We start from the raw sequence: 26,913 nt of genomic DNA on the forward strand, positions 1-26,913 counted from the left end.
TTTATTTTCTTCTTCTTTTAAATGGAAAATTTCGAAATAACCACTTCAACATCAAGTGCTACTCCTATTGAACTTTACATTCTCTATTCGAGACATCTTCCTAATATTTCAGTTGTTATAGCCACTGCTGGCTAGGGAACTTTGTCACAGGTTTTGGGTTATATAATTTGTCATCCCCAAATTGCAGTATTCAATGGATGACCTTGAATTTGTCTGCATTTTCTCCTGCTGAAAATCTTTTCTAGGCTTAGCTATAAATGCCTAAATTTTGCTTGGGCACCATGTGGTAGCCACTTGGTAATTTCAGCCATTGTGACCACTACCAAATAGAAAAAGACATCCGGTGAATTGAATTCTACTAAATTAGCCTATACTGATTATTCAGTGTATTTAGATATTGTTTGTAACCACATGCGATGTGTGGGTATGAATTAAATCTAGTCAATTAATGAAAGCGCTTTTGTGTATGGTAGCCAAGCAAAAATTGTCGATATGGTCATTGAAAGGTTTTGGAGGAGCTAGGCAGAAAAGATGAGTCACAGATTGAGTATCGATTGAGCTTGATGACTTGACACGGTCACTTGAAGACTCTTGTAATCTTGCAGTGATGGTACCATATCTTCTTCTTTGTTAGTATACAATTGACACACGTGAATTCACGGATTTGAAATTTGATTTGTTCTAACCTCTGCTTGATGCTATAATTTGGTGAAACTACATAGATTGCAAGAAGTTAAATGTTATTCAGAAATTTACGTGGACAAAAATATATTTTCCGATCAATAGTGTTCCTTCAACACGTTCTTTTTAATTGGAAATGTTGTTTCCTATAAATTAAATGAGTACACAAATACAAGTCTCATAAACTGTAATTTTTAAATTTATTTATTGCTGTATAATTCATTGTTGGACGTTGTGTGATGTGATGTGTTTATTTTTCCTTTTTTAATTTCATACTATCGCAATAATCGCCCTTTTGAACATTCACATTGTTGCGTGCTAGCCTGCAGATTTGAAAATGGTTTAGCTTATCCCCTACCTTCTCTAGTTTTCAGTTTGATGACCATTAATGTTACCTAAAATCTTCTTGTCCTACAGCATTAGGACAGGAGGCTATTCTCAAAGATCGATTAGCAAAAGCATGGCTTTGTTAAAGCTCGATAGATTCTCCAACCCCATTCTGCTTCCCGTTTTCTGCCTTTGCTAGTTCCTCCCATCTTCTCCAGCGTACTCAATTTCCATTTTAGAATTTTTCCCACAAAAAAAAAAAATCTGATTTTCGCTTGATTGCCACATGGAAAGAAATTGGAGTTTTAAATATTGACATGGCATGGGTTGGAGTGCACGCGCTACTGTTTTAATAAGTGCTTTTTCCTAGCTTTCAACAGTCTCATTTCCTTTCCTCCCCCTGCCCCTTCAAGTTTCGAATATTCTCGCATACAATGCATTGCAAAAGACAGATCTCATTTTATGGGACAGTGTATGAAATTTTACTTATTGTACCACCTCGACAACAGTTTTTGGTTGTCAGCAGGATAAACATTGCAAGATACAAAGTAATCTTTAGGAGCCACACATGTCTTGATGTGGATCATTATATAAAGTACATAGATGTGGTAGTTTATATGTGCCAATAGGAATTAGTCAAGCTGAATGTTAGCATTATACTATTTCAAAGAAAATTTTCTTTTCTTTTCTTTTTTATAGAAATAATTCTATTGACCCCAATTTTGAAGTAACCATAAAAGTATAAACAATATGTTCTACAAGAAACCTAATCTGTTCTTGATTAGATGATTAGTGAGAAAGATTAGCATTATCTTAATTGTGCAGTGCTTAAAACTTATGTGAAATTTCAAGCGGTCCAAGTGCAGCGGTTTGCTGAAGAAGAGTCTAAGCAGGAGGAAGTATAGGGAGAGGGACGAGCCTAAGCAGTACTAGTACAGAGAGGAGATGGAGGAATCTAAGCATAAATAGGATGGAGGGCATGTACACGGAGGGGGCAGTGGGAGTACAGGGAGGAGAAGTGGAAGCAGCAGAAGCGGAGGGAGCAGTGGAAGCAGCAGAAGGACTAGCAGCAGCAGAGGGAGAGGCGGGGACAGTGGAAGCAGCAGGAATAGCAGCGGGGAAGAGGAAGCGGGGAAGCAGTGAGAGGAGTTTTCAAGATACATTTGTTTGGGGGCGTTCTTGGTGTGCCTTTTTCATGCATTGTGTTTTAGCCTTTCTCTGCTTAATAAAGGAAACAAGTCGATAAACAGATGGGTTATGGATGCTTCTTTCATTTTTGATCAGCATGGGATGGTAAACGGCGCCGTTCAAACTTGTATGGAGAGTTTCCATAGATTTGATGAGTATCTCAACTTCTGTAATTCAATCATCTCTGAGAATTCTGATCCCGGTGCTTTGGTCTGGCATATGGTATGAAAATATTTAATCTCAAGAGTGGAAGAAGAGAAACATCATGGGAATATATCACCGATAGCAGGAAATGAATGAGGATAGGACACTGTGGATAGTCGGCGTCTTACCCCTGGATTGGTCACTTTCTACAATCTGACTTATTAGTTCAATTGGAGGTGGCATGTGTTTAGACTCAGCTATGATCCAGCACTCAACCGGACAGAAATGGACAATGCAGCAGTCATTCATTGTAAACCATGGTTGGATTTGGCAGTCTCCAACTATTTTGTAAATCTATGATCAGTCTTGAAGGAGACAATGCAGCTGTGTATGCATAATAAACCAATCAAAGAGAAGGAACTTTGCAATGCAATTACATTTCAACCTGACGTTCCTGAGAATTGCCGACACAGTCTCGCAGGTTAGAGAACTGTCCTCCAAAGGAAGATGGCATGAAGTGTTAGTCCACTTTAATGAAGCGAAGTGAGCAGGAATAAATCACTGAGCCTTCATGATTAATTTAAATCGTCAAAGCATCTTTCAAAGCTATCAATAAACAAGGAAGTCCACCCATGCTTGTGTGCTCAAGCAGGGTCTCGACACATTCTCTTCCATCAGCAATTCCATCATGGATTCATACATGAAGTGCAGGGACTTGGAATCCGCGTTGGGCGCCTTCCGGTCAATGCAAAGCAGGGACTCCGTGTCGCAGAATGTGCTCACTCATAGGTTTTTCATCAAGGAAATTTGGGATGAAGGTTGTCATGATTTCGGCGAGCTCGAGTTGATGGATTCGAACCCAATGTCTCCACTTTGGTACTGGTTCTCCAGGCACATGTGGATGTTGATATGGAGCGAGCAGATGGACTTTCATACGCTCTTGAAGTTCATCATCGAGTGGAGTGGGCACATTGATCTCCATTCAATCTTAGGAATGCAGAGACATTATGCAAATGTGCAGGGATAGTTTGTTCAAAACAGAGATGAGCATGAAAAGGCACAAGGTTTCAGGATGTGCCTGAACAGATATGATGAAGTATGATTACCTGACTTAATGTGAAAAACATCAGATCAGCATTTAAATTGGGGAAAATCTCTCCCCCCGCTAATGAGGTGTGTTGAGGCAAAACCGTCAAATTTATCACTAAAGGATGTATCATTGAGCCCAATTAAGTATGGAGATAACCGTTCCATTTTCTTTTCTCACAGGGGATAATTGAGGCAAGTCCTGATGAATGAAGACATGAAGCAAAATGAAACTGATTCAACACAAGAAGGGTGTATTGTTCCTAAATTAGTCAATTCAGTTTGAAATGCAAGTAACATGTCCCATCTCTTATAGGACAAGGCGCACATCAACCACGGGAGCGATGCCTTCTACCAACTAAGGCCCAACCATCCATTTTGTTCTAAAGGATGTATATCATTCCTAAAATGATTTCTAGTCAAGTGTGGAAATGACATGCCCAGTCTTCTAAATGTCTCTTTGAGAAGAGCATTTGAAAAGAGCAAGAATTGAACTTTGTGGATTATCGTATATGCAGTAAAGAAATGTTTTTCATAAATAAAATCAAGGCCATAGAGGCATTTTTCAAGCAATCCTGTCACTTTAGGTGATTTGTCATGCATATCATGCATATATCCTTCATAATATTTTCCTAACATGTGTCGTCGTCATTTTTGATAGGAAATGTTGATACCTGAAGAACAAAACACTTGAAGGGTAAATTGTATCAATTCCAATTGCTGATTTGATACTGTTTCTGATGTGATTCTCTCTCTCTTTTTTTTTTAAAATATTTGGATTACATCACACACTTGTAAGAGTGTGTTTACTATTCTGATTAGTGGTTGTGTTATGATTCTGATGATTATAACACAAGCTTGTAGGTTTTTAGTAGGAAATGACAATGATAGTAGATGTTCCAATTAAAAAGCTAGCACAAATAGAAAGGGAAACAAATTACTCTTACTTTGAGCTGTTCGCAAGGTGATATGCTTCTTTTTGTATTTATGAGGTTCCTGTGTTCTCACAACCATGAGGAGAGAGAGAGAGAGAGAGAAGGGGTGCGGGGTGGGGTTGGGAAGAGGGGTGCGTTGCTAAGTTGACAGTACCATTTGCTTTGTATCATCTATGTATGATGAGTTGCCGAAAGATTGTCTCCCTCTGGTCTCTGGTTAACAGAACTTGTTCTTCACATGCAGAGTCTTGACCGTAATAAATATGTCAGCTTTTGGATGGTACAAATGCTCAATACTAGACATGCAAGCTAGGTTGCTGTTAGACACGCTGGGGAAGGGTATCGAGTCTGCTTTGGTGTATCCTCGAGCATTAGAAGCTGAGCCACGGCAGGCATCCAGTGAAATGTTTCCTGGAATTGATCCTTGTTGGAGATATGCGAAGATCAATTTGGGATCATAATTGATCTATAGTATTGTTTCAAAAATCAATTTAGAATTAGATTTGGTTTTATTTGATTTCATGTATTGGGTCTTATTCCTTCTTTAGTTATATATCGATTGTATTATAAATAGGAGCATATACTTGTAAAGGACAATTCATTCAATGCAGCATACAGATTTCTCCCAAGTCTCTCCTTTTCTTTCATTTGTAACAATCCTAAAGCTCTTGCCGTTGAACTGGCACGTCCCAACTATGCAGGTACTTTCACCTTCATTTTGATTTTGCTCTGAGATCTCCTTGTTGTGACATGGAAGTTTTAAATGCAGATCTTCTGGCTGTGTTTTGCGTGGCTTGAGGCCGTTATTTTGATGACCATCTTCATGTCTGGTTTCTAAACTGAAATTCCTTTATGGGCACTGTGGTGGTGAAATTTATTTACAAAAGATGTAGGACAAACAAGCTTTTTAAGTAAAGAAACGCAGCTTTTGCTGAAAATGGTTGCCCAGATATCGTTTGGCTTTCAAATGATGCTATGTGAGAAATATATCAAGATCGTCTGCCTGAAACAAATGGCTATGACATATTCTTGCATAGAGTTGTCTAAGGTTGCATTCACTTTCATATGCCATGCATTTGTCGTGTACCCTGCAGTTGTCTCCTCCCCATATTGTCGAACTTTTCTTCAATCCAGACTATGGCAATTGATTTCAGCTGAAACAAAGTAACGATAGTATACATGTTTCAGACTGTCAAAGGTGTCTCGCAGGCTTATGTTGATGCAGTTCTTGATCTGGCTTGACATTTTATCACTAATTTCTTTCAACCTTTTCTTGATGCAGTTCTTGATATGGCAATTGACTTTAGTTGAAATAAAGATATATAGTATCCATGTTTCAGACTGTCAAAGGTGTCTTGCAGGCTTATGTTGATGCAGTTCTTGATCTGGTTTCACATTTTAAATTGTTCCCAAACCACAAGAACATAACCACAACCAGCGGCGAATTCAATTCAGGCATAATCAGAAAGAAAAATGAGCCGCGTTGACGAATCGACACTACACAATTATAAAACCCCCTCCCCCCAAGCCGCCGCCATTAGCCCCACAATTACCAAATGAATTTGAGCCATGAATCTACTCCAGATCGTCTCAACCCAAATTAAATTAACCCCAAGAAAACCCGATTAAAAGCGCAGCTTGACCTGCAGAAAACCACCGCCTCCGGCGCAATCCGTAATAGACCACCAGATAAACAAATTTGAGGAATTCCTCTCTGCACAACTGACCCAGGAGACAAATATTTTTGAAAATAAAAAGAGAATGCAAAGGCGTTTGGGTAATCTAGCGTAGTGAAGTCCCCAAATCCATTTAATCTCTCTTCACACTTTTTACTTGGATTTCTAATCGATCCATTAAAAACTGATTATGTCTCGTGGTGGTGCTCAGCCTTGGTTGATGGTGCCACGAGGATGGGTGGATCTCGACGTGTTGGGTTGGTGGTCGTGCGGCTCTCGGTGAATCCAAGTCAACAATTGAATCTCTCTGTGAAGCTTCATTGAGTTTGCCTCTGGCCAAAAAAGCACCCAAAGTACAACTTTTCCCCCTACCCTGCGGAATTTCTCATACCACCGTGTCAAACAGATTGCTCGATCTAGTCTTTTGTTTATCGTTATGGATATATGTTATGATGGTTATCTCTCAATGTTAGTGACTTTTTGGCTGGATTGTTTTTCAAGATGTTGTCTCGGGTTGTCACACACAATTTATATTTTAATGGTGGATATAATTTGAGATTTTTATGGTATAAACCTTAAAAAAGAATTGGGTCTTTGAGTTGACTTGATTAACTAAGGTCTTTAGAATAGTTTGCAATTTTGGGATGCAAGTTCATTTGCTGCTTCTTTGTTCCTTGTACATACTAGCGATGGAATACTTAGAATTAGAGTAGATTTTGAGGTCAAGGATGGAGGATTGGAGAGTGAAGATTAGAGGATTTAGGTGACTTGGCAAGCAGGTCAGAAAATATCTGCATCTCATGTAGATTGGGGAGCATGTCAAGAAAGTATCTCATCTCCTGTAGATTAGGAGAGACTTGAAGATCTATGTAGCAATTCTTGTTTTTATATACGTGTGTGTGTGAAGCTTGAGATGTGATACGTATAACCCCATATTTGAGGTTGATGGGCTATCGCAAATTCGTAGGAGAACCACCAGGAAGGTAATCATCGGAGGGAACTTTAACTTGAAGAGAAACAGGGTGAGCCATGCCAGTCCAATTGGGGGAGGGTTTTTAGCTTGTGAAAGCCCACAACTTAGTGATAGTGGCGGTAGTTGCGCCCAAGTCTTGGGGTAGTATAGGTGGGTGACTTCAGAAGCTCACCAATGGCCATGACTAAGTCTAGCATATATTGCCAACTTCGCTCATGGCGGCGGTGGCGGCGGCGGCGGCATCATTAAATCACAGTACGGTAGCTCAATTTGTCCTTTTACTCTCTTTTCATCTTCTCCACGCTGTAAACAAGGCTTTGCTTATGGTGCCTAGAGCACAATGTCGAGTAGTTCATTTTCATCATAACATGATACCAAGCATCTTGAGTTACAACATCGCAATGATAATTACATGAACTAACTATATTTAAATCAAATTCACATTTGACACGTTCATTAAAGTGTTATGCACACAACGCTACACATCTAAAATATGAATTTTCACACATTTAATTACTTCTCTCCTAATTTGAACTTTGATTTAGCAAGAAGGGCATTTCATCTTCAATCGAACAGAACAAACTCACTAACAGTCCATATTCTAATCAATCTCCACTTTAAATGGCTTCATTGATCTCCTGAAGTTCCTTCCTTCTTTGCCTCGTCCATGCAGCATCCTTTGCAAGCACAGCAACATTCCCATCATCATCACATTAAAGCTACCTTTGGACTGTTATACAAGTCTCTATATGAAAGGTGTTGAAACGTATACACCTCATATATATAGTTTTTCCCTTTCTTTCCAGGGATAGAAATAGATTTATTTTAAAACCAAGGAAATGAAAACATAAAAAATGAAAGATCAACCAGATGGGCCAAAAGCGCCAACATCCTAAAGTCCATTAATCTGGCAAATATAATCATGTATATAAAGTAGACATAGCTGCTTATCCAATGTGCACTACATTACTTCGTATGTTTGGCTATTAGCTCTTGAAAACACTCGCGGGTGGATTGTCATGTCATCCGTGAACCACCATTTACATAAGAAACATCAGCTTCCACAATTTCTAGAATGTTCTACATGTCACATTGGGCTTGTCCACTAACCAACCACGAGTTACTTTAAAGAGCTCAAGATCCGTCTTTTGCATAATTAGACTGGCGGAGTACGGTTAGAGCAAGAATGCAGTTGACTCAACGGTATAAAAGCCATTAACCATTTGATCCCCGACCGCATGAAACGGGCCTCTAAGTACAATTCTCAAACAATGAATGAACAAATAAATAAAATGAGGAATAAGGAGAAAATAACCCGAATAGCTGATGTATGTGCAAGAACCGGTCCTCCCGGCTTATAGAGAGACAAGTTGACCAGATGAATTCAAAACCACAGTCATGAACGTTTCCATTATGGATTCTTCTTCGAAAGTAGGGTCCGCCAAGATGTAGTTCTTGTGAAGAATGCAAGTCGTGGAAAACGGAATGCTCAACAAGAGTTTCTCCTTGTCGACAGCTTCTTTATCCAACTTTTCACCCTCATGTTCCTTAGAGACCATCACCATTCTTCCTCCATCATTCAAAGAAACCACCGATACGCACTACAAGGTCCAAACAACACAATTTATCAAGTGATCGACCGGGAAGTGACTCGAAATCCCTCAAGAATAGAGGAAAAGGAAACCCATAACATCGATATGAGGATGCAATCTTGTGCCACACTCAAAGAATATCAAAAGTGAGAGCGTAAACAAGGCATGACAATCAGCAAAAGAAAAGGAAAAAGACTTTTGAATGTTCATCAAATGAAAATCATTGATAGTAGCTAGATCTTCCTTAAATCATAAGTTTCAACCTGATATTGCACTGGAAATCAAACATCTAGGACAATCTTCAATAGAATCACTAAACTTCTTGAATTTTCAATGAAGCCCTTTACTTCTTAAGAGATTGCATGAGCAGTTAGTTTGCATAAGACTAGTGCTCTTGTCTATCTCAATGAAGAATAGAGGATTATTGAGCTGGTCTTCCTTTATTGGTAGAAAAATGAGAAACCATGAAATGTGACGTCAATGGCTTTCCTGGTCAGATTCGAAATCAGGCTAAGAGCACAAAGTAAGTTTTTGTTGATCACCATAGACTTTAGCAAAGGCAAGTGGGATAATTACGACTCTTCCTACCTTAGGTTATTCATATTGCTTTTTCTCTGTCAGCAACTTGTACCGAGTATCTCTTTGAAATGCAAATAAGTTGAACTAAAGTCCATTCATTAAGCAAATCACCTTAAGAATTTATTAAGCTAGAGCTATCTGACATCATCATAGCGAGTCACCCATCTTTTGCAATCATAGACAACTGCAAATTGGAGCATGATCACAAGATGTAATATATTGAAGATCTACTTTATATCAACTCACAAAAGTTATCAACCAAGTGGTAGAATAGGCTGGACCTAGGCAGGTCCCTAACCGGCTCCCCCTGAATGCAACCATCCTCGGGGGACTCCTCCCTCTAAGCCATTTGGGCAAGTGAGGGAAAGTAGTAAGGGATAACAGTTCCATTGGGGATCCTGGCCAAGCCCAAAAGGGTTAGGGACCCACCTTTGATCCTCGTGAAACCCTTCTCCTAGCTACTAGGCTGGGTTCAGGAAATGATAAGGCCTGGGCGGTGGCACACCGCGGGGTACGGGCCGGCAAGAAGAAGAAAGCCAAAAAATGAAGTTAAACAAAATGTCAACTTCTAAATTGTAAAGGATGAAATATCTTACAATGAGAAAATGCAGCAACCGCTGAAGCAAAGCAGCATCAAAAGGGCTCCATTAGCATCAAGACAGTATATATCTTGCAACACGTGAAAATAAATGTAAGCAAGAACATTTCAAGGCAACATGTATGGTATTTATTGAAGTAGCTCTCCCAGCAAAAAGTTGCCCCCAGTCACAAGGTCAAAGATTAATGCAGCTAAAGGGAACACCCTGCACTCTATCCGAAGTTACGCATCATAACACCACGCCATCCAGGCTGCTTTTCCTTTGATCAGTGATATCCTTCCAGATCAATCATCCCAGAGCTGCAATAACCAAATGATTACTGATTCCCGCATATGAATATTAACTACAGCACATGACCCAAGAAGGTATTGCAACATAAAATTATTTTAAGAAACTTCAATCTAATTGTCCGAGAATTAAATGACACTATGATCAGTGCCAAAGGAAGACAAGAAAGCACATATCATGGACTTGAGAGAAACCTTATGATCAATTTAGTAAGGTATGCAGTATTAACTCTTACAGCATCCTTCGATGATAATCTACTACCTTTGAACCTATGGGTTATTTTGTAACACAAATTGATCATAAGAGAATATACGGGGATCTGGACTTGGTAGAACCTATAGGAACCCTTCCAAGTGTACTCACAAGGTATCTGCAAATAAAATGAAGTTGTGCAGAGCCAATATCTCCATGAAGTGTAGATTACACTGAAAAAGTGAATGGTCTTTCTCCCCTTCCTTCAGGAAACAAACTAGCATTTGAGTTTGAATGCTTGGAAACACGCTAGGAAAGCCCGAGCAAAGAAAAATCAATGTTTTGCTGCAACCAAGAGCAGGTTTACTCTTCACATGATCTCTATCCCGAATACAAGTCTAAGTGACAACAAACCCTCTTAACTTCTGTGGCTTTCAGTAAACTTTCCAAAGAGTTATCCCTCTGTTTATTTGAGAGTTAGCAGCGGGCTTTTATAGAGGCAAGATTGGTGATACTCCACATAATCTGTGCAGACTTATTGCTACATGATCTAGTGACTTCCGAAAATTTGCTTCAACAAAGAGTAACATTGCTTGCCTATTTAGTAGACCCAATGGAATTTCATACTGAAAACAATCAAAAAGTTCAGTCAAAATAGTCACAGGCACAAGGTGGATACGGTTTACAATTTATGCCTTTCATATACCTTAACCAAGATACCCTAAATATACAGATGGCATACTGGCAAGGTATTGTTAATAGCATATCACCCTTCCGCTGAAGCAACAGGAGAAAAATAAAGATTCAAAAGTCAAGCAAGCTGCAATAAATGAAACTGCTAACTTCACATGCCTTAATAAAGAGTCAAAAAGTTGCTTCAGAAATCACCATTGTGCCACCTCAACAGGCCTACCTGGCCTCGACTGGAGAGCATATAGGGGGCATATGAAACTCAACCACTAGAAATACTACAAAAAGTCTTGTAGATGTTTTCTTCCGGATTGAATCCAATGAAGAAAGAACAAATAATTTTCTTTCTTGATTTTTTTCTATATGATGTGAACAAGACAAAGAGAAATAAAGATAAAGAAGAATTTCATCCTTCTGCAAAAGTTCACGTTGAAAGTGGTAGGCCAAGTCAAATTGTTGACCTTTGGGCACACAGACGCACACAATAAAGTGCAAGGTTTCTCCTCAGTTTAAAAAAAAAAAGGGAAGGAAAAAAGGTGCCAAGCCCCTCCATGTAAAGCCAAACGTTGGTGGCCCAGGTCAAACTTTGACCCTAGGCACATATAAATATAAAAAGCGTCTCCAGGGCTTGAAAAGCCCTACGTGAGAAAATTGAAGCCGCACACGTCAAGCCCGCTCATGTTTTTGTTTCAAGCGTTTTTATTCGAGCATGAACACGCGATAATTTCTTAATGAGTTTATGTTGAATGAGTTGTTTATTTATAAACAACTTTTTCACGTAATCTAGGTATAGGAAATACTCGAGGCGTGAATTATTGTAAACTTCTTGATATATAGATTATAGTAGATTATTTGTGGGTACATTGGCTTTTTCCCAGTAGATGTATCTGTCTCGGACAAACCACGTAAATTTCTGATATCTTTTTGGTGACCGGAATCAGGCCGGCGGCCGGAAGTAAACACAGGCACATAAGCGGGATGACCCACTACCCCAGTCACTTAAGACCCTAAGCGACTTACTCAAACTCCTCCCTTCATGAGGAGAGAGCTAAACCATCCCGTTGACCACCCGGCGGTGATTACAGGTATCATATTGTTCTCATTTATTTCTGTGACGATTTTGCGTTGACGTAAAATGCGTATTATGTTCCAAGATGACAAAAGAGTCATGACTTCCATTTTTTATAGTAACCAACATTATCTGAGGGAAAATATCTCATTATTTCTTATTTAATTAAATGTACTTGTAAAGAGCAAACTATAACTTCACAAGAATAACGATTAATGTCCACCTTAAATGATTCAACCGCGTGCAAAGGATTAAACATCAAACAAATAAAAAGGAAGAGATAGAAACTCTATGTTGGTTCAGCTACAAGTATATACATATGCAACTACTTTGAATATGCTGAAGTGCAGGAGTGCGTCATGCATCACATCTGCACAAGAGACTGAAAAGGGAAAACTCACGGTGGAACCAATCTTTGCCAGCGCAGACCCGTCAGAGGATGCAACAGCCCTGCATTATCAATGCTAAGCAATCATAGGAGGAATACAATTTGCGCAAGGCTTGAGCGAAGGAGGAAAAACAAATCACTGGATAAACAAAAAGCTAAACGAACTGACCAAGGGACACAATAGTATCTCTGGCTTTTTCAGGAGTCTGGCATCGGGGCCTATCGATTCGGAGAGATGCCGCTCGTAGTAGTGAAGAGGGAAGAGGCGTCTGAAAGCATCGACCTCCATCTCCGATGACCAATCTCCAGCAGCATTCGGCGCCCCCATTTCTATGGCTATTTACAGATAGTGATTTCCGGCAAGGAGAACCGAGATTAAAACTGTGAATTAAAAAGAGCCCATTAAGGTCAGCCCCATGTCAACCCTAACAAAATTTGCACTTTACTGATTAAAAAAACTAATTTGTCCCGACCCACGAGCAAGAGCAACAACCTCCTGGTTTTCTCAAAAAGGAACGGTTTTTTTTTCCCTCTGGACAACATTTATTCAGCGCACTAGACATATAAAGGTGAAAAGCTTCGGCGGAGAACTCAAAAGATAATAAAGCAATCTCTCAGCATTGCATACGGTTCAGAGCAATATAACTGTCAGAAACGGACAGGAACGGACGAGAGAGGAAAGGAAGACAAATTTTGGGAGAAGATTTTTTTAATATTTCTAACTTGTAATCAATGTACAGGACTTTAGCAATTATATTACAAGATGTACATAGAAAGGCAATGTAATATTTTACAAATCAATCTAATATTTAGATTGATTCTCTATAATAAAAAAACGGATCAATCAATTTCCCGGTATATTTCCAGGATCTTCTGCACATATCTTCTAACACTCCCCCTCAAGCCGGTGGCTTGTAAATGTCAAAACGCCTAGCTTACTCAGTAGATATGCATGTTGTCTTTGACATAGGGCTTTAGTAACACATCTGCAGGTTGTTCAGCAGTTCCAATCCCTCTTGTCTCGATTGTCCCTTCTTGAATCTTCTCCCAAGTGAAATGACAATCCACTTCTATGTGCTTGGTCCTTTCGTGCATTACAGGATTTGCCACAAGCTTCAGAGCCGACTTGTTGTCACAGAATAACTTCATCAGACTTTTCGCTGTACTTTGAGGTCATCAAGTAACCTCGTATCTACACAATCTCACTGCATGGTTTTGCCATGGCCCAATATTCTGCTTCAGCTGAGGATAGAGAAACTGTTGCTTGCTTCTTGGTTTCCATGAAAGAAGAGAATCTCCCAGCTTAACGCAAAAACCAGTTATGGATCTTTGATTCATAGGGCACGTTGCATAATCTGCATGCAGTATGCTATCATTTCCATGTTGCATCTTCTAGATAGAAGTATCCGAGTCCTGGACATCCTTCAAACACTTCCACGACCTTTAGAGCGGCATTCATGTGGGATTTTAGCCCGGATTGTGCATAAACTAACTGAGTTCTGCACTGCATATGATATATTAGGTCTGGTCATAGTCGGGTATATGAGTTTTCCAATGAGCCACGATAACTCGTCGGATCATGTCTCGAATCATCTGAGATGTTCCTCCCAGTATGGTGCTGTAGTCAATATAATTGTGCTCGATTGGAATGACCGGCTTGCATCTTAATAAAGCATTTAAATCTAATACAAATTTCCTTTGGTAAGGAAATTCGGCAGGTGAAGATGCGATCTCAATCCCAAGAAAATATTTTGGTGCTCAGGATCTTTTATATGAAAAGTGGTATGCAAATATTTTTAAGGCTCTATTGCAGCTTCATCATTTCCCATGAAAAGAATGTCATCTACATAAATCATCAAGTAAATAGATGATGTACCTTTGGTCCATGTAAACAAGGCATAATCATACTTGGATTGTTTGAAGTTTGCCTTGGTGGGCGTTAGCAAATTTGCAGCATACCATTGTCTGGAAGCTTGTTTCCAGCCCATAAAAGGATTTGCGGAGGCAGACATACTTTATTCTCCCCCTGTCTCCGTAAGCCTTGGGAATATCCATGTAAATTTCTTCATCTAGATCACCATGAAGAAAAGCGTTGTGGACGTCCATTTGGTGTAACGGCCAATCATGGATTGCTGCAGCGTGAGAATGAGGGACGGTGACATCTTTGCTTAGCGGAGAAAAGTTTCATGATAGTTGAAACCTTCTCATTGTATATATCCCTTCGCCACCAATCGAGCTTTCTATCGTTCAATGGATCCATCAGCTCTATACTTTACTTTATAGACCCATTTGCATCTATGGATTTCCTATTCGGGGGAGATGAACTATCTCCCATGTGTGATTATCGGTCGGTGCCTGTAATTCTACTTCCATGGCCTTTTGACCAGTGGTGGGTCTTTGGATGCCTCATCATAACTAGACAGCTTCTTTCTCATCTGATATATGACTAATGCAACATCTGTGTTCCGGTAGCTTTCAAATGTGACATGAAGATATTGGATAGTTAATACCTGGTTAGTTAAGTGAGGCACATACATAGTCTTTGGTCCATATTGGTGGTCCTCAGTAGCTCGCCCCCGAACATCATGGATGATTCGTTGGCGGTGGAGGAGGAGATATCTCCATGGCATTATTTTCTGTTTGTTCACCAGAATCATTCTCAATATTTAATGGAACAATATGTATACTTTCCAATGTTAGGCATTGATACCTAAATTTTGCATAATCATTTAATAATTAGTTGCATGAAAAAATAAAAACTAAAAATAAAAATAGTAAAATTGCATTTCATGTAGTCACATTTGCGCTCCGGCACAAACACAACAGAAACAAGGGCTCACGGTGAGTAGCATCTTTTCCAAGAAAAAAAAGGGGTTTCTCTTTTGCCGGTTTGAAAACACACACACAAAAAAAAAAAAAAAGACAAAAGAAGAAAGTTCCGCACATCTATTGTCTCTCTCATTAATGCATGCACATGCATGCAAAGAATCGGCGGACGTGGTAGGGGCCCTCGATCAATAAGATGCACGAAGGTGGTCTCTCTCTTGCTGGTATGAAAACATGCAGAAAGTAAAAAAAAAGAAAAAAAGAAAGAAGAGTGCTACGTCCATTGTCTCTCCCTCATTAATGCATGCACATGCATGGACAAATTCAGGGACGTGAAAACTCTAGAGAGAAGCCGCAAGCCGCAAGCGTGAAGAAACGAAGAAAGAAGACTCCACTGCACCGCGGGAATTCTCAGGAAGCCTGCAAGAGGATAGGCCAGCATTTTATAATACTTTCCTTCTAGATCGGTGGCCACCATATTTGAAAAAAAAGAACCAAACTTGAATAAGCAAGGAAAAGTTGCGGCTGCCTCCTGTTCACCTGTTCACGCTCAAGTCAGATGTTGCCTATAAATAAGCAAGGATCCTCGGCTTAGGGGGAAGAAGGAAAAATTCATGGAGAGGTTTGTGAGAGCTATTAAAAAAAGAGAGAGCCCGTAGAGAGACGCACGAGTGGAGAGAAGGAAGAGATTATAAAGGGAGAGATTAAGAGAAAAAATGAAGTCGGAGAGGAGTTGAACCGAAAAGAAAAGGTACTGCTTGAAAGTACGAGAGACAAGAGAGGGAGAAGTGGACGTGAGAGGCGAGAAGAAAGAAAAGCAAAAAAAAAAAAGGAGAGAGAAGAAAGAACAGTTCTTGTTCTTCTTCTTTCTTGAAGCTCTGCCGTCGACCCCTCGTTGCCCGCGCTGCTGTGTTTCCACCTCCGCCCCGTGCAGCCTTCTACTTCTTGTGCGCACCAACCCACGGCTTGACCGCGGCGCGGGACCCGGAGGCCGAGCCACCGCAAGCCCGGCGACTCTACCGCCGCTTTTGCTGCCCGTGACTCCGCAGCGGTCGAGCCCCCGTTCGTCGTCTCGAGCGCCACCGCCTCGCTCCGCCACGCCTCCGCCGGTCCCCACCCTCGTAGCCTGCACCCGACCCGCGACCACCCGACGCTGCCTCGGCTCCACCCGCGGCCGCCGGTCGCCGCACCGGCCCTCTCGCCGCCACCAGCGACGTCTCGCAACCTCGCCCGGGACCTCGGCCGCTTTGCCACCGTACCCGGTGGCTCGCCCGCAGCACCTCCAAGCGCACCACCGCATTCCCGCCTGCTCGTCGTGGCAGCAACCAGGGCCGAGTTCGCCAGCACTCTCCACCGCGCTCAATCCCTCGCGTTCCACCAGCCCGCCGAAGCTCCTCCTCACCCCGTGAGCTCATGCTGTCCTCTCGCACCAGCTCTACACGAGCTGTGAGACCCAACGGCGCCTCGCGCGCGCCCACCTTCCACCCACGAGATCTGCAACGCCCATCACCCGCAATCCCCGGTCCCGCCGCGCGACTCCGACGCCCCTGTCGCCGTCACCCACCCTCCGCTCGAGCTAGCACTCCAGCGCACGCTCCTCTCGCTGCTCCCGACGCCGACGCCCCAAGCTCCCGCCTGCCGTCCGATCCGCAGCGCCGTAAGCCCCGAACGCCGAGCTGCTTGCTCCTCCCTCGCTACTACGCCTCTGTCCACTGCCATGCGACCCGACGCCACCGGAGCTCACCGCCGCTGCTCAGCCGTCGATCTTTGCCTCAAAGAGCTGCGACCCGACGCCCCGCATTCTTCGCCCGCCGCTAGACGCCATCGGAGTACACCCGCCGGTGCGCTGAGACGCTAGTCGCCGTGGCCGCCAGTGATTCATCGCGGGTCCTTGCCGGAGCTTCAAACACGCAACCCGACTCCCGACGACTCACCACGGTTGCCGAACACCGTGGAAAGCCAAAGCAAGAAAACAAAAAAAGGAAAAGCAAATTAGGTAGTTTTTTTCATCTACTTTATTTTGTTATTTTATGTTACTTTACTTTTTAGTAGAATTATTCCTTAATATAAGATTGAGAATGTTCGACATGAAATAGTCTCGTGAAATTTGTGATTGACAGTCCGATTTTCGCGCCCAAAATCTGACTCACTTGCTTGAAAAATCGTCAATCCGATTTCACGCCCGAGATTCCGATTTACGATTTATTAAAATTAGCCAATCCGGATCTCATGCGCGGGATATGGTTCGATCGGGCTTGGATGTCAATCTTGCTCTGATTTACTGTCGTGCCGTTTAAGTTAATTTCTCTTTCATAAAATAAAAATAAATCCAAAAAAATGTAGACTAGATTTAGGTTTATTTCTTTGTTTTAGGGTTTGCATATTTAGAATAGGAATTTTATTTCGAATTAAAAAAATCAAATCAATCAATTTAGGTTTGCTAGTTTTTAACTTAGGTTTCATGTTTAATTACTTGACAATTTTTTAATTTCGAAATTAATACAAAACATAAAATAAAATAAAATAGAATTTTGGCACTCTTTGCATATCATTGCATTTTAGGGTAAAATTTCATATAGTTTAATTCTAGATGATAGTTTTTTTAATTTAAGAAATTTTTTAGATAGATTGCATTTTAGTTAGGAATTTCTAAACCAGGATAACATTCTAGTTTAAATTAGGATTGGGTTTAACCTCATTCCTAATACAAATTAGATGATATCTTAATTTAGATAGATAATTTTCACATTTTTCTAATTCCGAATTTCATGAAAATACAAAAATTTCTTAGAATAAATTAGTTTAATTTTCTAGGATAGATTGCATGCTTATTAAGAAAACACAAAACATCGCATTTGCATCATATAGGTTAGGCCATATTATCATGTCATATTATTCCATGTTAGATTAGTAACATGCATTGCATATTGCATGATTTTTCATTAAATAAGTAAAAGAAGAAGAAGAAGAAGAAGAAGAAGAGAAATTGTGTGTTAATTAGAAATCATATCTAGGGTTGTTGGTCTGAATTTGATTTAACATTGCATATGCTTTCGTTGCTATGAGGTAAGTCCTGTCATTTATTCACTACTTTATCCGGGTGTTAAACTAGTGGTTTGCGCACCCGCATGATCACTTCACATGTTAGGGAGGTAAATTAAAATCAATTCAAGTTGCCTGCAAAACATTTAAAAAAAAAATGTATCGAAAGGACATTAGACAAGTCTAGTGTAACCAAGTCCTCGAACTCATTTTAATCTCTAGTTCGTAGGAGTGAAGTAATTCTCCCATTACTTTACTTGTTTCTAATCGACCCACCAAAAAATAGATTAGTGGCGACCCATGATAAAAATTATTTGCATATTAAGAACTTAAACCATAAGTTGCGAATTGGTATGGGCTTGGGAGAGCTCGAGCTAAGTCTAGGCTTAGCAATCCATTAGCCGAACCCTTAGGTGGTCCAACCCGTTTCGGGGAGGTCGCGACATTACCGTTTGAGGTGGTCGATCAAATGAGGAGGATGGAATGACTTGTCCTGGTGATGCTGCGAGAAAATATCAAGAGATATATTTTCTTCTCAATTGAGGAGCGATGAGAATTGTTTGAGATATCCAAATTCTCTGTAGACTCACGAAAGGGAAAGATTACGTGAAAAATGACATCCTGCTCACAAAAAATTCTCCTATTGATGGATTGAGAACATAATAGCCCTTATGTAGGTTAGGGTAACTCCATGAAAATGCACCTCCCACGTGGACTCATTTGTCTCGAGGTCCCATAGTTGCAGTATAACATAGACAACCGAAAACTCATAGATGATCTACTGCTGGTTTTTTCCATAGTAATTCAAAGGGTGATTTACCAACTAATATCCGAGTAGGCATGCGGTTGATGAGATAGGCTCGTAAGGACACAATCACCCTAATATATTGCTGGAACGGATCCCTGAAATTTCAAAGCTCGTGCGACTCAGCAAGTGATGATGTTTACGTTCCACTACTCCATTTTTTTGTGGAGTATAAATATAGGAGCTTTCATGTAGAATGCCATGAGACAAGAAAAGTGATATGCAATCATGACTAAAAAAATTCCTTCCCATTGTTAGTCCGTATTCGCTGGATTGATTTTAAACTAATTCTTAGTTAGGGTGATGAATGTTTTCAAATGAGATGGAACTTGAGCTTTTAGATTGCATCAGAATACACATGGCTCAAGAGTGATCATCCACAATTGTGAGAAAATATCGTGAATTATCACGAATTACAGTGATATACGGTCCCCAGACATCCATATGAATTAAAGAAAGGATAGCAGTGGAATGTTTTGTATTCGAAGGGAAAGGTGTGACTATTTTGCGAGGACAAATATGACATTTAGAGTATGGAAAGAAGGCACTATGTCCCATTCTTGAATGTAAAAGAAAATCTTTACCATTGGCAATGACATTACACGATGACAACTTATTGAAAGGAATTGAATTCAAATCAAAATGACTTGGAATACCGGTCCAAAAATATAAACCTTAGAGAGACTACCTAAGCCCATCGCCTTCCCAAATCGAAAGGGTCCGAAAACATGTGTCAAAGATCGCGAAGTGTATTTGACAGAAATTTTCCTTGCAGACTTTAGACACGGAAAATGAGATTGAACTAAAATTGTGGGACATAAAAAGGATATTTTGTAGGACAATTTGAGAGCTTAGTTAAAGGTGTCCTTGTCAATGTGACATGAGTAATGTTTCCATTTGGAAGTTGCACAAAAATAGGTGTTTCCAATTTCCTGTTATGCATTTTTGAAAAACTTATATCACAAATGATATGATTACTTGCTCTTGAGTCAACTATCCATGCCCTTTTGAAATAGAATTGATCGGGCAAAGGGATATGGAGAAACTTCCTCCTTTATTTCCAATGTCTGCTTTCTGCGCTCACTCGCATCAATTGATGATATTGCACATAAGTAATTGGTCGGTCACTACTTGGTCCAAACACTTGGTAAGCTGTAGAATACTCTTCTTTTTCCCTTTTCTCCTGGCTTTCCATGTAATTTCCAGCAATTATCTATGGTATGATGTGGACGTTTGCAATGTTCATGACAATTTACCTCTCCCCTTGAATTTTGGCCGAAATTCCTTATTGATGCGGGAAAAATTTGGCTGTCGAATGCTTTAATTGTGGAATTATCTCCACCATTTGATGCAACGACAGATCGACTCCTATGGATCACGCCATTGCCAGAGAAATCAAAGCCGCGATCTCCCGCAAGAAATCCGAGCCGTCATCCGCCATATTAAACCGGGGCCATAGCCTCCTTCCCTTTTAAGGATTCTGCCGCCCGTCGCGAACCCCAGCCCCTTGCGATTTTCTCTCTCCCGGGCTGTTTTTTGGGCACGATTCTCTCACGGGCGTTCTCCGCGCCCGAAGGAGCGGGCGACGCGCCGCCTCCTCGTGTCCCGCTCCGGAGTTGTGAGCCGGCTCTCTTCTTAGATGGCCACCGGAAATCTGGCCGAGGGGCGACACGAGATCCATCGCCACAGGATATGCGAACAAAATTTTAGGTATGTTTCATTCAAAATTAAAAGAAATCGAGTGGATTTCTCCCTCTCCTTCATGGATCTGTACTACCTAAGAGTTTCTGGAGGTCTCTTGAGTTTTTCTTCTGCAACCTCAAGCTCATTCCAGAGCAATGAGAGTTTGTTGTAAATCATTGTGACGGACATATTCCCCTGCTTGAGATTTGTGAGTTCCTACATGAGACAAAAGATTTTTGCTCGGTCTAATTTTTACATTTCTTTTAATGTTATCCCACATGATTTTCGATCTTCCATGGTTGGGAGGCACACGTACATTTGGAGACTCAATTGCCGATCCAAGTGCGGATCAGGTGATTGCACTTTCTCCAGTGCCTGGCCAGCCTTTCGTCCGACGGAATTGGTACGGTTCCGTCAAGGAAACCGTCTTTATCCTTTGTCACGAGAGCCCGCCGGAAGTCTTATGACCATTTGTTGTAGTTTTCCAGCCCAGTTAGTTGCAGACTAATCAATCGCAATTCTGGACCATCGGCGGTTGACACATGCAAGGGGTCACCTGACTTTGGTCGGTCGGTGATGGCCGCAATCAAAAATGGTAAAAATCCGAGTGAAAGGTTCGGGTAGGGGTTCGTCCCTATACCCGACCCATTAAACCTGGTTCCATGACCCGCATTACAGAGTCCCGGGTAAGGGTTTGTTCCCAAACCCGCTTCTCCAAACCTGCTACTCGTTAAATGCTTGGTGGCTAAGCTTGCCTCGCTTGCGGCTGGTAGGCTCTCTCGTCGGGCTGAACATTACTCGGTAACTTATTACCCCAGCTATGATGGATTTGGGCCCTTGCCCAACGTACCATGGATAGGGTACCCATTGGTAAGGATGGCCCGAAATGGGTTGCCCCATATTCGCCTGAGTCGGGAATAATGCCATTGAGTCTGGATTTGTTGCTGGGTTGTGGGAATTGCAGGTATTGTGCCGGTGCTGTGGCCTTGTGTCTCTCTCGTTGGTGTGACGTCGCCTATGGAAGGAACGCCAGCGGTGGGAGCAGATTCTCTAGATTCATGGTAAAAAATCCTTTCCATTTCTTCTTCCTTCTTATAGAATTTGATTCTTTTAGAATAAGATGTTGATCTGTCTTGTAGCTTCAATAACATACGAAAGCAATCATGTGCGGAAGTTGGAGCTTAGAGCCAAGGCTCTGATACCATGTCAGAAACCGAAGCAAGGAACGGACGAGGAAAGGAAGAGGAAGACGAATTTTGGGGAGAAGTTTTTTTCTGTGTATTTCTAACTTGTAATCAATGTACAAGACTTTAGTAGTTATATTACAAGATGTACACATAGAAAAGGCAATGCAATATTTTACAAATCAATCTAATATTTAGATTGATTCTCTAAATAAAAAATGGATCAATCAATTTCCCAGTATATTTCCAGGATCTTCTGCATATCTTCCAACAATAACAAACAGGTGGAGATCGTGCACGCAGTAAAAGTAAAAGATGGAGTCTTTCGGAACAAGCACCAGTCTCAAGTAAACCTGCTGTTACCTGTAAGCTCGAAGCCCAGCTCCGATGTCGGTAGCCACAGAGAGAGAGAGACGTTAGGTTAAGAGCAAGAGCGAGGTCGGCTCGAACATGGTAAAGAGGCCTGCAGAACAAGACGACGCGAGGCAAATAATTCTGAGCTTTACCAAGTCGAAATTTTGTTTCCGACCAAAAAAACAAGTCAGTGCTTTCATCATACACACACGTGGACCGAAATGTTGACGTGGCAAATCACGTCAACGCCGTATTTTCGTTGATTATTTAATTACTGTTTTGGAGAGGAAAGGGTGGAAAAATTACAACAATAACCAAAAAAAAAAAAAAAACCTAGGGAGGGAAAGAGTAAATGCGAAACAAAGAGGGGTTGTCCAAGCACCACTAAGGTGAACCGTTGTTACCAATTGAGTTGAACTATTTTCTTTTTGTCAAAGAAAGAAGGTAAATACCAAAAACCCTAAATTATATAAATATATGAATTTTTTTCCATATAACATAAGGTTCTAAACTTACTAATTACGACACAATAACCCCCATCTTATATTTCAATTCTATCTACAGTGTATTTATTCATAAGTTTAGAATTTTTATTATAAAAAAATTGAGTTATTTATGTGACAATGGGCAAATTTAGAATTTAGGATATTTGAATTGGTGGACATAATTTAAGTTTTTTTATGATATTAACCTAAAAAGAATTGGACCCAATTAACTATGGTCTTTGGAATAAATTTGAAATTTTGGAAACATAAAAGTTCATTTGCTACTTCTTTGTTCCTTGTACCTACGGGCGACATGATACATAAGATTGGATTTGATTTTGAGGTTAGGGATGGAAGATCGGAGAGTAAAGATTAGAGGAGATGATTTAAGTGGGTCAAGAAAATATCAGCATCTCATGTGGATTAGGAGGGACTGAAGATCTATGTGGCCATTCTTGTTGGAGTTCTTTCTTGACTTCTACAAGTCACATGTCATAAAAGTCACTTTGGGCGAGAGGGTTGTCAGGCTATCCAAGCTGTCCATGCACAGGGTGATGTCACCGGCGTCGGCTACACACAATGGATATTCATCCATGAGCACCTACTGCTAGCCATGGACTTGAACTAGGGGATTAAAGGCAGGCCCAAGATCTCATATGATGGAACTCACGATTATGGACTGAATGAACCCAGTAGCATGAAATTTTTTATCCCTCATTTGGAAGAAAAAAGATATTTACATGCTGAAAACTTAAAATACTAGACCTGCTTTGGCTAAAGAAATGCAATTGTATTTCTGAAATTTCTTCAATAAAAAAATTACAAATGGTAGTTAAGGACATATAAAGGTCAAGGGCTTTGAAAAATAGTTTCCGAACCCACCCTTGACACGTGGCAAATAAATGCCCATATTTTTCCTTTAAAAATTTTAAGTTTTTTAAAAATTAAATCTAAATTAAATTTAAATTTAACTTATATTTTAACAAAAATATCCCTGATCGGCCGATAATTTGGGAATGTTGATGGAACTCTCCCGCCCTACACATTCACAAATTTGAGGGCCATGGAAAGACAAGATAAGACACTCCTTTTAGGTTGATTAGTGGAAGATTGCGACCCAATCTCGATTATCAATTGACATCTGAATCTCTATTAGTGGAAGCTTCCCCTAGTGAGATTCACATACCATAATTATTCAATGCTTGGATCGGTGCCTGGAAAAAAACAATAACTGCTATTGCCTGTCCTAAATTAGTGGACATCTTGCTTCGAAGTAGCCGTTACTGTTTTTTCATGCAACATAGACTTTTTCCATGTACGGCGTTTTTTTTTTTTTTTGAGGAAATCGGTATAGTTACTCAGCCGGTTTAAATTTTGACCCAATGTTTTCATTTTATTTTATTTTATTTTAAATTTCTATGTTTCCTCATCAGCGCAATCGTGCTCCATGTTCGGACATCGGTGAACTCTGATTGGTTTCTTTGGCGCTCTGAGTGAGTGTAGTCAACCTGCATATCTTATTACCGTAGGATGACGCTCTTAGTTAAATCTTTAAAAGCAGAAGATGAAACCGACGGGAATCCTAGACGAGAGAGAGAGAGAGAGAGAGAGAAGGCGGGTGAAAAACAGAACAAGCGTGACGAATCTTGGCGGCGTTAAAATAAGATGAACGATGTACGTGTTGGTGACTCTTAGAATGGAGAAAAGAGTACAGCTAGGTGGTCCTTTTCAAGGGCATTCAAATCACATGCGTGAGGGTCCCAATCTTTAAAAAAAATATTAACGTCATTACATAAATCTATTAAATTTAAAAATGAAAAAACACTTGAAACATTAAATTTACAACTAATAACAAATTATTGTGCAATGAAATGGCTTCTAATTCCTTTCACTTTGAAATTAAATTACTCTAGAAGGACCCTCTAGGCCCTGTTTGGTAACCATCCAAATATGGCTAAAATTCTAATTTTTGTTTTCGAATCAGTTTTGGCTTAGAATCACGTTTAGTAAAATTTTTGTTCCCGGGAATAAATTTGTTCCGGGAACAAATTGGAAATGAATCAAGAATTAAAAAAAAGAAGAAGTTGATTCTTGTTCCCGAATCAGTGAAATTAAAACTAACAACTATTCTTCTTCCCTTTGGCCATCTCGCGACCACCGTCCACCACCGCTTTGCCACCGTCTGCCCACTAGCCAACGCGGCGTCCTTTGCACCGCCGCCGGTGCCATCTGCTGAATCGGCCGAGCTCGTCGGAGGCTCGCCGGCTGGGGCGAGGTTCGGAGCTCGCCGAAGGCAAGCCCGGCCACGGGCGAGGTCGGCTTGGCAAGGTAGAGCCTTACTGGCCAACGCGAGGCTCGCTTGTGACCAAGCAAGCCTCGCCCGGCCTCAGCGAGCCCGACCTAGCCATCGGCAGGCTCGGCGGCGGCGGTCGGCCTCCCAAGGGTCGGCGACACTCAGGTGGGTCGTCGGCCCTCATGTCCCCCAGCGTCGCCGGTCCGGCGGCCGGCAAGAAAGAAGAAAAAGAAGAATAGGGAAAAAGGAAAAAGTAAAAAAAAAAAAAAAAAGGAAAAAAAGTAAAAAAATTATTTAAAAATTAAAATAAATTGATTTGGAATATAATTAATAAGTACGGTACCAAACGTAATTCTATTCCAGAATCGGAAATTTTGAACTGAGTTACCAAATGAGCTTAAATCTTAGAATCAGTTAGGAAGCTGAGAATAAAAAGAATAATTTCTTATCGGGAATATCTTTCACAGGAATAAAATTGTTGCCAAACACGCCCCTAATGGCCTAGAATTTCAATAGTGGCATGGCTTTAAGTTGACGGTTTCTCGGATAATGTATGAAATTACCTTGACTACAGTTTTTCGTTGTTAGATATAAAGTAATCAAATAAGCGACACTTGTCTAGACGTGGATAAAGCCTTATATGAAGCACGTAGATGTGGTAGTTTATGTGTGTGAATAGGAATTAGTAAGCTAAATATTATCACTATACTATTTAAAAGAGGAATTTTTCTTTTTTCTAAACTCTAGTGACCCCATTTCTCGAGTATCTGCAGCAGTATAAAGAAAATGTTTCACAAGCGAGCTATTCTATACTTGATTAGATGATTAGAAGATCAGCATTATTTTAATTGTGTAGTGCTTAAAACTAATGTGGAATTTTAACGTGGTCAAGTGCAGCAGGATATTGGAAGGAGAGAGAGGAGTGAAAGCAGAAGTATGGAGTTGATACACGCGAAGAGAAAGACGAAGCACGTGAAGCGAGGGACAAGTGGAGGGGAGGTCTGGACATACGAGAAGTGCGTGCAGGAGGTGGAGGAGGAGAGAAACGAGTGAAGGCATAGAAAGGGAGGAGGTTGGGAAATACAAAGAAGGGCATGCAGGAGGAGCGGAGGAGGAGGGGGGAATCGTGGAAGAGAGAGAGTAGGCAGAGAAAGGAAGGAGGACGGGAAGTCTGATAATCACTAGTGTCAAAAAGGCCCGCGCCGGCTCGGCCCGTTTCGACCCTAAAATTTTAGGGAATTTTAGGTCGGAGCCATTTTTTATCCTCCCCCATCATTTTCATCATCATCTATCTCCTTCATCTTCCTCTTGTCCATCATCTCCCTCCTCGAATCCAAGTATACGAAACCCGAGCCGCGATTGGCCCCGCGCCACGACGATCGCCTCGAGCGGAAAGGTCGAAGCTTCGTCACCCGGATCTCCATTCCCCGTTTCTTGAGAATCGGCATGGCGACGCCGGATGTCCCGCAGAGCCCAGATGAGCTCCTCCTGCAATCTCCCATCGGCGACGCTCCTCGCGCGTGAGGCCTTCGCGTAGATCTTTCTCGTGTCGGATCCGTTCGAGATGTGGGAAGACTCGGCTCTTTTGATATCCCCACCAGGCGAGAATCCCAAGTCTCGAGGGGCTGTCGATCGAGAAGATTGAGTTCCTGGAGAGTTTGACTGGAGCGGTAGTACATTGAGTGATGAGTGGAGGCAGAATTCGAGCGTGAATGTACAGTTTTGGGTGTCTTCATTGTTTGTTTGTCGATTGGGATCTGTTTGTGTCGAGACTGGTTGGCAAGTTCACGTTCCCGTTCTTGATCAAGTCGTGTGTGCAGGGTTGGCGAGCGAA

At 41.1% G+C, this 26,913-nt stretch overlaps 1 pseudogene; it reads right to left on the minus strand.

Moving 5' to 3' along the window:
- Nucleotides 1-12,738, minus strand: part of LOC120290802 — a 53,540-nt pseudogene extending 40,802 nt beyond the window's left edge.
- Between the last annotated feature and the right edge of the window lie 14,175 nt (nucleotides 12,739-26,913).

The sequence above is a fragment of the Eucalyptus grandis genome, chromosome 1 (assembly GCF_016545825.1).
Source record: "Eucalyptus grandis isolate ANBG69807.140 chromosome 1, ASM1654582v1, whole genome shotgun sequence".
NCBI lineage: Eukaryota > Viridiplantae > Streptophyta > Magnoliopsida > Myrtales > Myrtaceae > Eucalyptus > Eucalyptus grandis.